Source organism: Azolla caroliniana, unplaced genomic scaffold, assembly GCF_043228905.1.
Source record: "Azolla caroliniana isolate FFs.n. ecotype wild unplaced genomic scaffold, voAzoCaro1.0.p SCAF_14, whole genome shotgun sequence".
Lineage (NCBI taxonomy): Eukaryota > Viridiplantae > Streptophyta > Polypodiopsida > Salviniales > Salviniaceae > Azolla > Azolla caroliniana.
This window is the reverse complement of record NW_028230449.1, coordinates 4,496,951-4,512,894: the sequence shown is the minus strand read 5'-3', so window position 1 is coordinate 4,512,894 and position 15,944 is coordinate 4,496,951.

Sequence of the window (15,944 nt, the reverse complement as noted above, 5' to 3'; positions counted from 1 at the left end):
GTAATTAGGTTCGCAAGCCTGATGCACCTTGCTCTCAATAAGATGTGTCATTATAGAACAAGAAGCTAGAAATTTCATTGTTTCTGTTGTAGAGGAAATGAAAATGTTGATAATGTTATCCACCACTTGAGAAAACTCACAACTATGTCATTGATATTTGGAATCATGGTAAATATAGATATACTCAATAAAGGTTTTCTAAGTGTGCCCAAATTTGAAATATTGTGAATCACAAGTCTTTACTCATGGGAATTGTATGATCAAGGCAACTAGTGCTATATGAATAAATGCCCCATAACAAACATAACCATGATTTGTACACGTAATCCAGGAATAATATCAAAGTAGAAAATACTACCCAATTTCGTAGTCTTGAACATCATTTATTTTCAATGAATTAAACTAGATGATTGAATTTAGTAATCTTGAGCGTTAAACATAACAATCATTGGAAAAGTTTTTTCTTTTTAGAAATTTCCCTCTTGACTAACCATAAAGTTTCGTTATGACTTGTTATCAATAATCTTGCAACCACTTGTTTCTAGAACATGCACACTCAAAGCCTAGGTCTAGCTGGCACATTTTTCAAATTTGTTGTTAATTTGAATGGGCTTTATTCACTTGATGGATGACATACCAATATAAAAAAACAGGAAAAATCCTCTATATACTCACATACAAAGGTCAAAGACATATGAGTTCCCTTTTTATTAATTCCAATATGAGATTCTAGGTGGGGTAGCTTAACATGAGTTTCTCCTTGACTTTGAAATGAGTTTCAAATATTGATCGCAAGAATGCCAAAAGAAAAGAGTATTTCTAGGCATGCCTTGAGATAAGATTAAATGTGATGTTTTCTTTTCCTTCTTATAATTTGAATTCAAACTTTCAAAACCACAATTACAATATTGTTGACCTCCCTACATAGGTGGAGACATTCGCAAGTTCCAATTGCTATCATAAGAGTTAAGTATCAATTACTAAATGCCCTAATATCCAGATTTGCCACATACGTACGCCTTTCAATTTTCTACTATATGCATTCACTCCATGTCTACCCTTCTCTTTCTCTTTCTCATGGTATATGGGGCACACCAAGTTGGGAAGTAAACATTGTGTTGCTCGTTCGGGAGAAAGGCCTATTTTATGCACAATGACAGATTATACAAAGCAAAGGATCATACATGAATTTTTTTGGGTATTACCTGAAAGGTGCGCAATGCTTTGTGAGTGAAGATCATACTATCTCACAACAAAATACTTGTTGTAAGGCATACAAAGAAAATTGAAAAATAAGGTTATGAATGTGTCTAAAGACAAAAGGGTAATAGTTGTTATGATATGGCAAGACTTGAACCCATGACCTTATGTTACATGGGTTGAGCTCTAGAAGCTTTAGGACTACTCCTGAGAACACTATAAAAGGAGGCACAAGGCATTATTTCGAACCAAATCGGTTCAATGTCAGTCTTAAGCCTCCTAGCCTTCCTTGTATATTCTTCTCACATAATATATCGATGTCATCATCATTTTCTCTCCCTCGATCTCTCACTCTCTCCCTCTCCTTCTCTCATGTGTTCTACACCCTCTATTCCTCTTAGTACTAATATTCATCTCTTAGTACTAATTTCTTCTCTGTCTCAGTACTATTCTTGACAGTTTGAACCGATTTGGTTTCATTTAATATAATTAGTATCCCAGAACATCCCATTGTTTTAGGATTACCATGGTTCAAATTACATAACCCAGACATAGATTGGAGAACAAGAGAAATCCGATATCGACAAGCCTGAGGATCTACTCATAAGATTGCAACCATTTCGTTACATTAGTTGTGAGAAGAAGGACGCAAGGAAGAAATGTTTCTCTTCGCAATATCAGTAAAACCCTCCAACGCCACTAAAGAGGAGTCTACCATTCAACTTCCAAAGAAGTATCATCATTATGCCGATGTGTTCGATAAAGTACACGCCAATACGCTTCCTCACTATCGACCCTATGATTGCCCCATCGATTTACAACCGGGAAAAGAGCCACCATGGGGACCGATCTACAATTTGTCACCAACTGAGCTAGAAGTCCTTGGAGCCTATATAGAAGAGAATTTGGAAAATGGTTTCATTCAGCATTCGAAATCTCGAGCCGACGCACCCATTTTCTTCGTCAAGAAAAAGGATGGATCACTTCGTCTCGTTGTAGATTACTGTGGCTTGAATAAGGTCACCAACAGAAAAAGGTATGCACTTCCCCTTACCTCAAGTCTTTTAGAACGGATCAATGGTGCAAGGTTGCTCACAAAGATCGACTTACAGGGAAGCATATAACCTCGTACGGATCTGACCAGGAGATGAATGAAAGACTGCGTTTTGCACCAGATATGGGCACTTCGAGTATACGGTCATGCCGTTCGGCATCACTAATGCGCCAACAGTCTTTCAGCACATGGCAAATGATATATTTCGAGATCTCTTGGATGTTTGTTTGATCATCTATTTGGATGATCTACTGGTTTATTCGAAGACCTAAGAAGAACATGATTCTCATGTACTGTTAGTACTAAAACGACTTCGAGAACATGGTCTTTATGCAAAGCTGGAAAACTGTAGTTTCGGGTGCAACCAGGTGGAATTTCTAGGCTATGTCATCTCCTCGGAAGGCATCTCCATGGATCCAGCTAAGGTCAAAACGGTGGTAGAGTGAAAAACTCTGCGTTCGTTGCGAGATATGCAATGCTTTTTAGGCTTTGCCAATTTCTACCACAAGTTTATATAGGATTACTCAAAGTTTATTTTGCCTCTCACACAACTTACTAAGAAGGGAAAATCGTTCGTTTGGTCTGAAGAAGTGGACATGGCTTTTGAGAATCTTAAGAATGCATTTACATCGGCTCCTATTCTAGCTCACATTGATCCGGAAAAACCATTCATCATGGAAGCGGACGTGTCGGATTTCGCATTGGGTAGCATTCTGTCACAACAAGGTAATGATGAAAAGCTACATCCTGTGGCTTTCCACTCACGCAAGTTTGATGCCGCCGAAATCAACTATGAAATTCATGATAAGGAGATATTAGCAATAGTGGACTCTTTTACGCAATGGAGGCATTTTCTAGAGGGATCCTCTCATCAAGTCACCGTATTCATGATCACAAAAACTTTGCCTACTTTCAGAGTGCCCGTGTGTTAAATCAACGTCAAGCTCGGTGGGCCCAATTCCTCACGCGTTTCGACTTCAAAATTACATATCGTCCGGGGAAGCACCACGGGAATGTAGATGCATTATCACGACGTTCATATCTAGCACCGCGTCCCGAAGAGCCAACTTTCGATAACCAAAAGCAAGTAATCTTGGGACCGACACGACTACAAGCAACGCAGGTCTTCAATATGCCCTTGGATTCCCACGTTATCGATACCATACGCGAGGAATTGAAGACAGATGCTTTCGCCCAAGAGATTCTAGCACAAATTGATCCCTCTCGAGCATCTTGTTCATAGTCACAACAACCAGGTATGGACTATTGACAATTCGAATGTCATGATGGATTACTATTCTTTAAGAAACTCTTGTATGTTCCTAATGGTTCTTGCCACCTTCGAGTAGTCCAAAATTGTCACGACACATATACAACTGGGCATTTTGGTAGTACTAAGACATTAGATTTAGTACACCGATAATTTTGGTGGCCCTGTATGCGACAATTTGTTGAAGATTTTGTTCAGACTTGTGATACATGTTGTAGAGCAAAAATGCCAAGGCATCATCCATATGGTTTATTAGAACCATTACCAATTCCAAGCAAGCCGTGGCAATCCATTGCTCTAGATTTCATCACAGATCTTCTAGTCTCTAAGGGATTCAATGCGATTTTAATAGTAGTAGATCGATATATGAAGATGGCTCATTTCCTGCCATGTACTAAGGAAATCTCTAGTGAAGAAACCGCCGAAATTGTCATGCGTGAAGTATGTCGACATCATGGTCTTCCTGATAATATCATCCGCGATTGTGGACCTCAGTTCGTCTCGAAATTTTGGAAGCACCTTTTTTAAATGCTCAATGTCACTTGTAACCTCTCTTCCAGCTACCACCCGCAAACTGACGGCCAAGCAGAATGAACAAATCAAATGCTAGAGTAGTATCTTTGGTGCTTTCTAAGCTATCATCAGGATGATTGGGCGGATATTCTCCACTTCGCCGAATTTGCCTATAATAACTCTGTCCACTCATCGACTAAAGTTACGCCATTTTATGCTTATACGGGTTATCACCCCCCGTGGTGTGTATTTGAAACCCCAGAGTTACCCACAAATCCTTGCGCAGAGGATCGTTTGGAGTGGTTACGCAAGATACAAGCAGATTTATCTACTCATCTATAGCAAGCTCGACAAACACACAAGGTTTACGCGGATCGTCATCGGCTTCCATCCAATTTTAACATTGTAGATCGGGTATGGCTACTACGACGACACATCAAGACTACTCGCCCATGCGAGAAGTTGGATTATCGGCGATTAGGTCCTTTCCGTATTATTGGAACGATTAATGATGTTGCATTTCGTCTCGATCTACCCCTGCAACTTCACATACATTCGGTGTTTCATAGTTCTCTCCTCGAACCCTATCAAGACAGCACCATCCTAGGACATATTCCACAACCTCCACCCCCGATCGAACTTGAAGATGGACTTGAGTACGAGGTTGCCGCCATCCTTGATTCCAAGATTGTTCGCAAGAAGCTCTACTATTTAGTCGATTGGCTAGGATATAGTCCCAACGAGCGTACTTGGGAACCAATAGAGAATGTGACCAATGCTCGTGTTCTTCTTGAAGACTTCCATCGTCAATATCCAGATAAACCGGGTCCTCAATCCAAAACGACTCGTGACACTTGTCGTTTTAAAGGGGGGATAGTGTCATGATATAGCAAAACTCGAACCCATGAACTTATGTTACATGGGTTGAGCTCTTGACCATTGCACTATCTATTGTAATACAGATATTATTTTTATTTAAGTTTTACTATAGAAAATTAATGTATATTTCAAATTTCTCTGGAACATTCTAGAAGCTTCAGGACTACTCCCAAGAACACTATAAAAGGAGGCACAAGGCATTATTTCAAACCAAATTGGTTCAACGTCAGTCTTAAGCCTCCTAGCCTTCCTTGCATATTCTTCTCCAATAATATATCGCTGTCATCATCATTTTCTCTCGCTCGATCTCCCACTCTCTCCCTCCCTCTCTCTCCTTCTCTCGAGTGTTCTACACCCTCTATTCCTCTTAGTACTAATATTCCTCTCTTAGTACTATTTCTTCTCTGTCTTAGTACTATTCCTGACAGTAGTCTTCTATGACTATGCTTTTGGAATTGCAACGAGTACCCATAGAATGGGGGATTTGGCGTAGAGGAGTTCACCAATGACTCAAAAATCGCACTTTGAAACATAGGAGCACGATGCTCAAAAGATTCAAAGTTTAGGAAACTATAATGTATACATTCTTTGGTATGGGTGAAAAATCCAAGACAATGAAGAGCACAAGGAGGGGTGGTATGTTCAATTAAGAGGGAAATAGAGAAATATGTGTTAATCATAAAAAATGATCAACATAAATGTCATATCACTCAAAATAGAAACACGTAATGATTTTCCCACTTTTGTAGTTGGATATTACATTCCTCATCAAGGTTCTAACTCTTATGTTTATTTGGATAAATACCAACCTTTTGCCAATCTAGACGATGATATTGCTTATTTCAAATCCAATGGGAAGTTATTGTCTTTGTTGACATGAATGCTCAGACAAGAAGTTTCCAACTTGATGTAGAACAATCTTTCATGCCACATATCTAAAAGACGCAAGAGTATATACAAATGTATAATCACTCTTCTATTGATGAAAAGATCTGGTTAATAATTAGATAGTTAACTATGAGTTAATTAATATCTAATTATACGAGTGGTTAATCACGTATGTGATTAAGCAACGGAAGCTTAGAAGATGTGTGTGAGTGTATGTGTTTGATATAAGATGTGATAGGATCGTGACCGACCACAACCGATTTCTCATTCTTATATTAGAGTGCAGAAAGCGAGAAAGGAACAATGCACAGATAGTAGGAAAACGAAATGCAGAGACACAATATTTTAACGTGGAAAACCCGAACTGGGGAAAAAACCACATGGATTCCACAAACTCCAAAATAGATCACCACGATGAGAGGTAGTACAATAAGACACTCTGAGGCAACGACCTCGAGATCTTCTTCGTCTAATAGACAAACAGTTACGGAGTTACACAAACTAACTCTCACTCTTTCCTCCTCTCACACAGTTAAAGAGGCAACAACATTCTCTAACTATGTAACAACTAATAATGATTCTCTCTCTTCACATAAAGTTTACCCTAGTTGTATTTATACATATACAACTTTCTGGCTATTTACATACATAGCCCACAAGGGGCACATTTAGACTATTTACATATATGCTCTCCCGATTTTGATTTCGGTTTTCGATCTCGGCCTTGGCCTTGGCCTATCGGCTTTGATTGAAATACTTATTTACTCCATCCGACTCGGTTCATTCTCTTCCCATCCGGAGGGACCTGTTTCCCAACAAACTCCCCCTTCACTACGACATGGGGTACTTATCCAATTTGATTATTTGTCGGCACGAATTCAGCTTCTCGGTCGACAACACCTTCGTCAGCATGTCTTCTCGATCGACACCACCTTCGAACTTTCGGTACCATTGCCGAGGTGCTTGCTTTAACCCATACAGGCTCTTTCTCAATCGGCATACTATCTTCTCTTTGCCTTTTTCTTCGAATCCTTCCGGCTGGTGCATATATATCTCTTCCTCCAAATCTCCATGAAGGAAGGCAATCTCGAAGTCGAGCAGCTGGACGTTGAGATCCATGCTGGCCGCTATGCTCATCACTATTTGGATTGACTTCATCTTCACGACCAGGGAAATTTTTTCATCGAAATGGAAACCCTTCTTCTACTGAAAACCTTTCATGACAATTCGTGCTTTGTACCTGGGTGCATTCCTTCTTTCTCCCACTTTCAACTTGTATACCCACTTATTCCGGAGTGCCTTTTTCCCTTTCAGCAACTCGGTCAATTCATATGTGTAGTTCTCATGCAAGGAATCCATCTCCTCTTGCATGGCACTCAATCACTTTTAGCTCAGGGTATCATTCTTAGCTTCTTCAAAGCTTTCTGGCTCCCCCTCATTGGTTAGCAGTACATGTTCTTCATTCGGAAATCTCCGGGGGGGCCTTCTCTCTCTTAGGGGATATCTTCGGCCTCCATTCGGCACGGTCGGTTCTTCTTTGACTTCTTCGGACGAGTTGAATCCGGTTCCTTGTTCGGCCGGTTCCCCTCGTTCTTCAGTCGGTTCTCGATTTTGCCGAGTATTAAGTCGGTCGAATGGCTCGGATTCGATTTCGATCGAATTGACTTCTACTTGATTCGGCTGAGCGTCGACTTGGCTCGATTCGGTAGTTGGAGACTTATTCTCAACTCCCAATCGACAATCGTCTTGTCTTCTCGGGTAAGTCCCATAGCCGATAGCCGAATTCATCATTGTCGTAGCCGAGAAATATGCATGGCTGAGATTTCAGATCCAGCTTCGCCCTTTGATCCTTTGCAACATGCACATAGGCAAGATAGGCAAACAACCTTAGATGTCAGTATGAGACGTCTTTGCCACTCCACAACCTTTGTGGAATATCACCATCCAAGGGTACTGAGGGTGATCGATTTATCACATATGCTGCCATCATCAATGCCTCAGCCCAGAACGTCTTTGGTAACTTCGCATGTGCAAGTATACTTCGTACCCTCTCCATTACGGTCCGGTTCATTCTCTCGATTAACCCGTTAAGCTTTGGCGTCTTCGACACGGTATACTCGAGCTAGATTCCCTACGCTCGGCAATATTCTTCGAATGGCCCGCGATATTCTTCACCATTGTCCGCTCGGACTGCCTTCAGTTTTCGGCCGCCGATTTCCCTCTCGACCCTCGCGTGGAACTCTTTGAAGATGGATAACACATGATCCTTCATCTTTAGCACGGAAGCCCACAATTTCTGGCCACAATCGTCTATGAAGGTCATGAAATACTGTGAACCAGCATGTGACTTTGTATCCATGTAGCATACATCCGTATGCATGAGTTCCAGTGGCATTTTCTTCCTCATCGGGGGCCTCGATCGGAATGTGGTTTTGTTTTGTTTGCCGGCCAAGCAATCAACACACTTATCCAGATGCACTTTCTTCACCTCTGGTATAAGTTCTTTTTCGGCTAGCATCTACATTCCCTTCTAGCTCATATGGCATAGGCTCTTGTGCCACAACTCATCGGCAGTGTCGGTTGCCACGTTTGTGTCATGATATAGCAAGACTCGAACCCATGACCTTATGGTATATGGGTCGAGCTCTTAACCATCACACCATCTATTGTAATTCATAAAATATTATTTTCATAGAATGTTCTAGAGAAATCTGGAATATACATTACTTTCTTATAATAAAACATAAATGAAAATAATATCCTATGAATTACAATAGATGGTGTGATGGTTAAGAGCTCGACCCATATACCATAAGGTCATGGGTTCGAGTCTTGCCATATCATGACACTATCTCCCCCTTAAAGACGACGAGTGGAACGAGTCGGCGCTGACTGCGGACCGGGTTTGTCCGGATACTTTCGGTGAAAATCAGCAAGCAGATCCTGAGCATTGGCAACATGCTCGACGGGTTCCCAAGTGCGTTCGCTCGGACTATAACCAACCCAATCAACCAAATAATAAAGTTTGTTGTGAATAAGTTTGGAATCGAGGATGGCAGCAACTTCATACTCCGGGCCAACGTCCAACTCCAGCGGGGGCGGCGGTGGTGTAACACGATCGGGAATGGTGTTTGCTTTATAAGGTTCAAGAAGAGAACAATGGAAAACCGGATGTATCTGAAGTTGCGGAGGGAGATCAAGGCGGAATGTGACATCATTAACTTTACCCGTAATACAAAAAGGACCGAGTCGTCGATAATCTAACTTGTCGCACGGTCGAGTAGTCTTGATGTGACGACGTAAGAGCCATACTCGATCTCCGATGGCAAAAGAGGAGGGAAGTTGATGACGATCCGCGTAAGTCTTCTGTGTCTGTTGAGCATGACGAAGATGAGTCGAGAGATCTGTCTGGATCTTGCGTAGTCTCTCCAAATGATCCCCGGCACGAGGCTTGGTAGGTAGCTCAGGGGTGTCGATCACCGTCCAGCGAGGATGAGAACTGGTATAAGCGTACAATGGGGAGACTCGAGTCAAGGAGTGAACAACATTATTATACGCAAACTCCGCAAAGTGGAGAATCTCGGCCCAATCGTCCTGTTGATAACTCAGGAAACACCGGAGATATTGCTCCAGCGTTTGGTTTGTTCGTTCTGCCTGCCCATCGATCTGAGGATGGTAGCCGGAGGAGAGGTTTCAAGAGAACTTGAGCATCTTGAAGAGATGCTGCCAAAATTTGGAGACAAATTGTGGTCCTCAGTCACTGAGGATACTGTCTGGGAGTCCATGATGCCGAAATACCTCACGCATGACTAGGGCGGTGGTTTCCTCACTAGTGATGGCCTTAGTACACGGAACAAAATGTGCCATCTTCGTATATCGATTGACGACGGTTAAGATAGCACCGAACCCCTGCGAGACCGGCAGATCTGTGATAAAATCAAGACAAATAGACTGCCACGGCTTACTTGGAATCGGTAAGGGTTCCAACAAGCCATATGGATGGTGTCGTGGCATCTTTGCTTGGCAGCAAGCATCACAGGTTCGAACGTAGTCGTCGACAAAACGGCGCATGTGGGGCCACCAAAAAGATCGTTGCACTAGCTCCAACGTCTTAGTACTACCGAAATGTCCCGCCGTATGGGTGTCGTGACAATGCTGGACGATGTGAAGGCGACAGGAACAATCGGGGACATATACGCGCTTTTTAAAGAATAACAAACCATCATGATATTCAAATTGTCGGTAGTCAATACCTGGTTGTTGAGACTGAGAACAGGATGCCCGAGAAGTATCAATGTGCGCCAGGATGTCTTGAGCAAAACTATCCATCTTCAAGTTTGCACGTATGTCATCGGTAATCCGTGAATCCATCGGGGTGTGAAAAATCCGCGTCGTGTGCAATCGTGTTGGTCCCAAGATTACTTGCTTTTGATTATCAAATGTTGGATCACCAGGACGAGGTGCAAGATATGAACGCCGTGATAGTGCATTTGCTTTTCCTTGCTGCTTCCCCGGTCGATATGTGATTTTGAAGTCGAAACGCGTGAGGAATTGCGCCCACCGAGCTTGCTGTCGATTTAGTACATGAGCGTTCTAGAAATAAGCAAGATTTTTATGATCACTAAAGACAACGACCTGATGTGGAGAGCCCTCTAAGAAATGCCGCCATTGCATAAATGAATCCATGATGGCTAATAACTCCTTGTCATGTATTTCGTAGTTGATTTCCGCAACATCGAATTTGCGCGAATGGAAAGCCACCGGATGCAACTCTTCTTTATCTCCTTGTTGAGAAAGGATGCTACCGAGGGCGAAATCTGAAGCATCGGCCTCCATGATGAATGGTTTGCTAGTATCCACATGAGCTAGAATCGGTGCTGATGTAAAGGATTTCTTAAGATGCCGAAAAGCCATATCTGCTTCAATGGACCAAAGAAATGCTTGGCCCTTCTTCGTAAGTTGTGTGAGGGGTAGGATAATCTTCGAGTAATCCTGTATAAACTTACGGTAGAAGTTAGAAAAACCTAGAAAACATTGTACATCTCGTACCGACCGTGGAATTTGCCACTCTAGTACAGTTTGGACTTTAGCTGGATCCATGGCGATGCCCTTTGAGGAGATGACGTAGCCTAGAAATTCCACATGCTTGCAGTCAAAGCTACATTTTTCTAGCTTGGCATAAAGACCATTCTCGTGGAGTCGCTTTAGTACTAATAGTACATGAGAATCGTGCTCTTGCTGGGTCTTCGAATAAATCAATAGATCATCAAGATAGATGATCAAACAGATATCCAAGAGGTCTCTGAATATATCATTTGCCATGTGTTGGAAGACTGCGGGTGCATTGGTTAGGCCGAACGACATAACAGTATACTCGAAATGCCCATACCGCGTGCGAAAGGCGGTCTTCCATTCATCTCCCGGTTGGATCCGCACGAGGTTATACGCTCCTCGTAGATCGATTTTGGTAAAAAACTTGGCACCATTAACTCACTCTAAAAGACTTGATATAAGAGGAAGTGCATACCTATTCCGGATGGCGACCTTATTCAATCCGCGGTAATCAACGACGAGACGAAGTGAGCCATCTTTCTTCTTGACAAAGAAGATGGGTGCACCGGCCGGAGATTTCGAATGACGGATGAACCCGCTTGCCAAGTTCTCCTCTATGTAGGCTCGAAGGACTTCTAACTCGGTGGGTGACAAGTTGTAAATTGGTCCCCATGGTGGCTAAGTTCCTGGTTGTAAATCGATGGGACAGTCATAGGGACGGTGATGAGGAAGGGTACCGGCTTTTACCTTGTCAAATACATCGGCATAAGGATGATATTTTGCCGGAAGTTGTACTGAGGAGTCCTTCTTAATAGTGCTGGAAGGGTGTACTGATATTGCAAATAGGAACATTGCCTCCTTGTGTCCTTCTTCGCGTAATTGATGGAGTGAAATGGTCGAAACTCGGTGAGTAGATTCTTGGGGTGGTCGATATCAGACTTCTCTTGTCCTCCAATCTATGGCTGGATTATGTAATTCAAACCAAGGTAATCCTAGGACAATGGGATGCTCTGGACTACTAATTATATTAAATGATATTACACACACAAAACTACCTAGGACAACTTGAATGGGTTCTGATTCTTCTACAATATTCCCGGAAGCAATGGGACGACCATCAATGACTACTACAGATGCGGGACAAGGAAGTTTTCTTAGGGATATTTGAGAAGCTTGGGCAAAATTTCGATGCATGAAACAGGAATTAGCTCCAGAATCTAAGAGTGCTAGGATGGGTACTGGGGGAGTACTTTTAGTACTAACAATGACTTGGGCTAGGAACACATTGCTAACTTGCTTGGAAGGAATGGAACCACTAATGGGCTGTACAGATCTAGGGCTGCTGTCCAACCAAACGGCTCCTATTTTGGCTGGACTCAATCATTTAACTCTTCATCTAATTGACTAAGGATTTCAAATTTGTTTGAGATACTTGGGCTATTAGTACTATGAATACTATCTGACACTCTATTAGTACTATTAATACTATCAGACACTCCGAAGGGAAGAATTGACTCGGGTTTAGTACAAGCGACGATTTGATTTACCTGTCTTCTTGGCCTATGGGGACAATTGATGGCGATATGCCCTGGTCCACCGCAATAAAGACATAATCGATTGGCACGTCGTTATTGCTTTTCTTCTTCCGATAACGGGCTGCGTCGACACATGGTGTCGATCTCCATCGGTGTCGGAATATTGGCTTGGGGTGCATCGCGTGCAAACGGTTTAGCCGTGACTGAGGCGTATATGGGTTCCGGCCGAGAGTGTGGTATTTGTAACTGACGCTCCGAACGCCGTTCGAAAAGGCGGTTGTCGCATCGGACCGCTCGACTGATTGCCTCTGTAAGAGACTTTGGTTCTTCGAGGAAGGTTAAAAGCAGATCTTTGACATCATTGCGCAAGCCGTAGCGAAACTGCTCCATGAGGGCCTGATCATCCCAGGGAATATCTGAGGCGAGTAGACAGAAATCCGCCGCATAGGCAGAGGCTGGACGATCGCCTTGACGCAATCTTCGGATCTTGTTGATTGCCGTCCTGATGCTGTCGGTATCTCCAAAGCAGGTTTTAAACTCACCAATAAAATCTTCAAAGTTATTAAGCAAGGGTGATTGTTTTTCTAGAAGCGGAGAGAACCATGCCAAGGTTGAGCTGCTAAGTAACGTGCCTATTAGGCCGACTCGAGATGCATCAGTTTCAAGATTACTCCTGACAACACTATAAAAGAAGGCACTAGGCATTATGTTGAACCAAATTGGTTCAACGCCAGTCTTAAGCCTCTCAGCCCTTTGTACTTATCTTTTCACATAATATATTAGCTGCTGTCATCATCTTTCTCTCTCCTCTTCTCACTTCCTCTCTCGGGAATCTTACACAGTCCCGTCCTCTTAGTACTAATAGTACTACTCTTCTTAGTACTAATTCCATCTCTGCTTTAGTACTATTCCTGATAGTTTGTGTCCCCTCGGTATAGTCGAGCATTCATTATATACAGTGTGCTGGTTTTTTGGGCTTGAACCACGATCAGACTTCCCTTGGAGAACTTCATGACATCGTTCTAGATGCTACCCGTGTAACCTTCATCATCCAACCGACTGGTTGATATCAGATTCAATCTGACTTCCGGAACGTGTCGAACATCTCTCAACACTAGTCTACACCTGGTTGATGTCATTAGACACACATCTCCTATGTTGACGATTCGGCATGCTCCCTCATTTCCCATTTTTAGAAGACCGTGGTTTGCGGCCTTCTATGATGAGAAACACTTTTGGTCGGGGGTTAGGTGAAATGATGTACCTGAATTGACCACCCATGTCGATTCTTCGCCGACGAGATTGACCTCATTTTGTTCACTAATGAACAACAACTCCTCTTTACTCGCGGCAATTGCTGAGGTGTTCTTTCTATCTGGTATTTTCTTCGACTCTACACCATCAACTCCCCCTTTCTCCTTTCGAAAGTGTCGAAAATTCTTTTGGAAGTGCCCCGGCTTCCCACAATAGAAGCACGTGGGCCTTCCCCTTGACTTCGACCTTGTCCTCGACTTATCTTGATTCTGGGGAGTTGGATTTCATCCTCTTCTTGATTTGTGTCCCTTTCTGTGACAAGGAACTTCGGGTCGGTATTGGACTCTTGGTCCTTCCGGCGAGCGTCTTCATTCAATAAGCTCGACTTCACTTGCTCTAGGGATAAGTGTTTCCCTTGTGGTCCCGCGTTGCCCAATGTGATAACCAGTGTTTCCCAACTGTCCGGAAGGGATCCCAACAACAACCGTGCTAATGCCTCATTAGCAAGAGGTACTTCTAGAGAGGTGGTTTGATTCATTAGTCCTTGGAAGGCATTAATATGTTCTGTCATGTTGGAGCCGTCTTGATACCGGAGTCTCATGATTTTTCTGAAAACTGAGACTTTGTTCATGGCATTCTTGTTTTCGAACATCATGCCAATCTTCTTCCAGAGGACGTTGTTGTGATGTTGCGTGTCCAATGGGAGAAATTGTGAACTCCAAGAGGTTTGGTGAAGATATCGACCGTTTGTCGGTCAGTGCCGATGTTTTGGAGATCGATGTCTCCTGTGATGATGCATTGTCGAACATAGTGATAGTGCACCTCAATATGCTTGGTTCGGGCATGGAAGACCGGATTCTGAGTGAGTTGTGTACGACTTTGATTGTCGTAGTAGATACGTATCGGTTTATCAACCGATTCATTGATTCAACCCTTTAGTAGCTGATTTAACCAAATTGATTTGCAAGTGGCTATGGTTGCACCCATGTACTCAGCTTTGTGTTCGACAATGCAACTCTTTACTGCTTCTTGCTACACCATGAGATTGCTTTGCTTTCGAGTGAGAAGACAAAGCCAAATGTTAATCGTTGATCGGATATGTTGCCATCCCAATCAACATCTGTGTATCCTTCTAGCTGAATAGTCATTCCTTGTAGAAGATTTCCCAAGCCATGGTTCCACTAACATATCGTAAGATTCACTTAGCACAATTCAAATGCGTATTGCATGGTGTTTGCATGAATTGGCCAAGGAGGCCGACCGGATAACTATGGTTGGGTTGGCTAATAGTTAGATAGATGAGAGTCCCAATGATTTGCCGATATTGAGTCGGCTCACATGTCGTGTTGTAGTTCGCGTGCAACATCAAGTTGCAATTGAGGGGAGTAGGAATGGGCTTGAGATCCCTCATGCCAAACTTGAAGATGAGATTCAAGGTTTAGCGGCATTGATTCCCAAAATGTAATGGAATTCGTTCATGTTTTTCACTTAATCTTAAATTTGATTTCAGCCATGTGTTCTCGACCAATTACCAAATCATCAACATATATGATAATAAATATCCGACCACTTGAGTTTCTCTAGATAAACAAGGAATTGTCGGATTTAGACATTAGGAAGCCAACTCCTAAACTGCGTTATCTTTGAATGCCAAGCCCGTGGCACTTGCTTGAGGCCGTAGAGAGTGTCAAATATGGTAATATAATGAATGTATTCACATTACCCCATTCGACAAACTAGGTTAGGCTATTCTTGTAAATATCATAAAGAGAAGTTGCCCTAGTTTGGTTATTATATAACCAACTTTGTATCCTCTTTGTAAGTGGTTGCTGTATTACATATTTTGAATAATACAGTGAGTATTGTGTGTGTGCTTCTCTCTCTCTCTCTCTCTCTTGTCAGCTTCCATTGATATTTGTCTTTGTGTTTCACCAAGTACATAGAGTGTACTATTGTTATAGACAAGATTATCATATTGTTCCATAATCTAAGACGATCATACTCCAACATTTGGTATCGGACCTTGAGGTTCTTTTCTGTTGCTGATCGTTTTTTTTGTTCCTGAAGAAGTTTGTCAAGATTGCTTGATAATAACATAATCACCACAAGGAGAGCAAGAAGCAGTCTATCGAGTTTGTGTTTACTTTGGGGAGATCATACTTCAGATAGTCCAGTTGGTTGTACGAGCTTGAACGTTTGGAAGGAGTAAATGTAGGATTATTTGATTGTGAAGGGTCAAATCGATCCAATCTAGAATGAATCGGCTCCAAACGAATACAAGCCAAATGAATGGACGAAG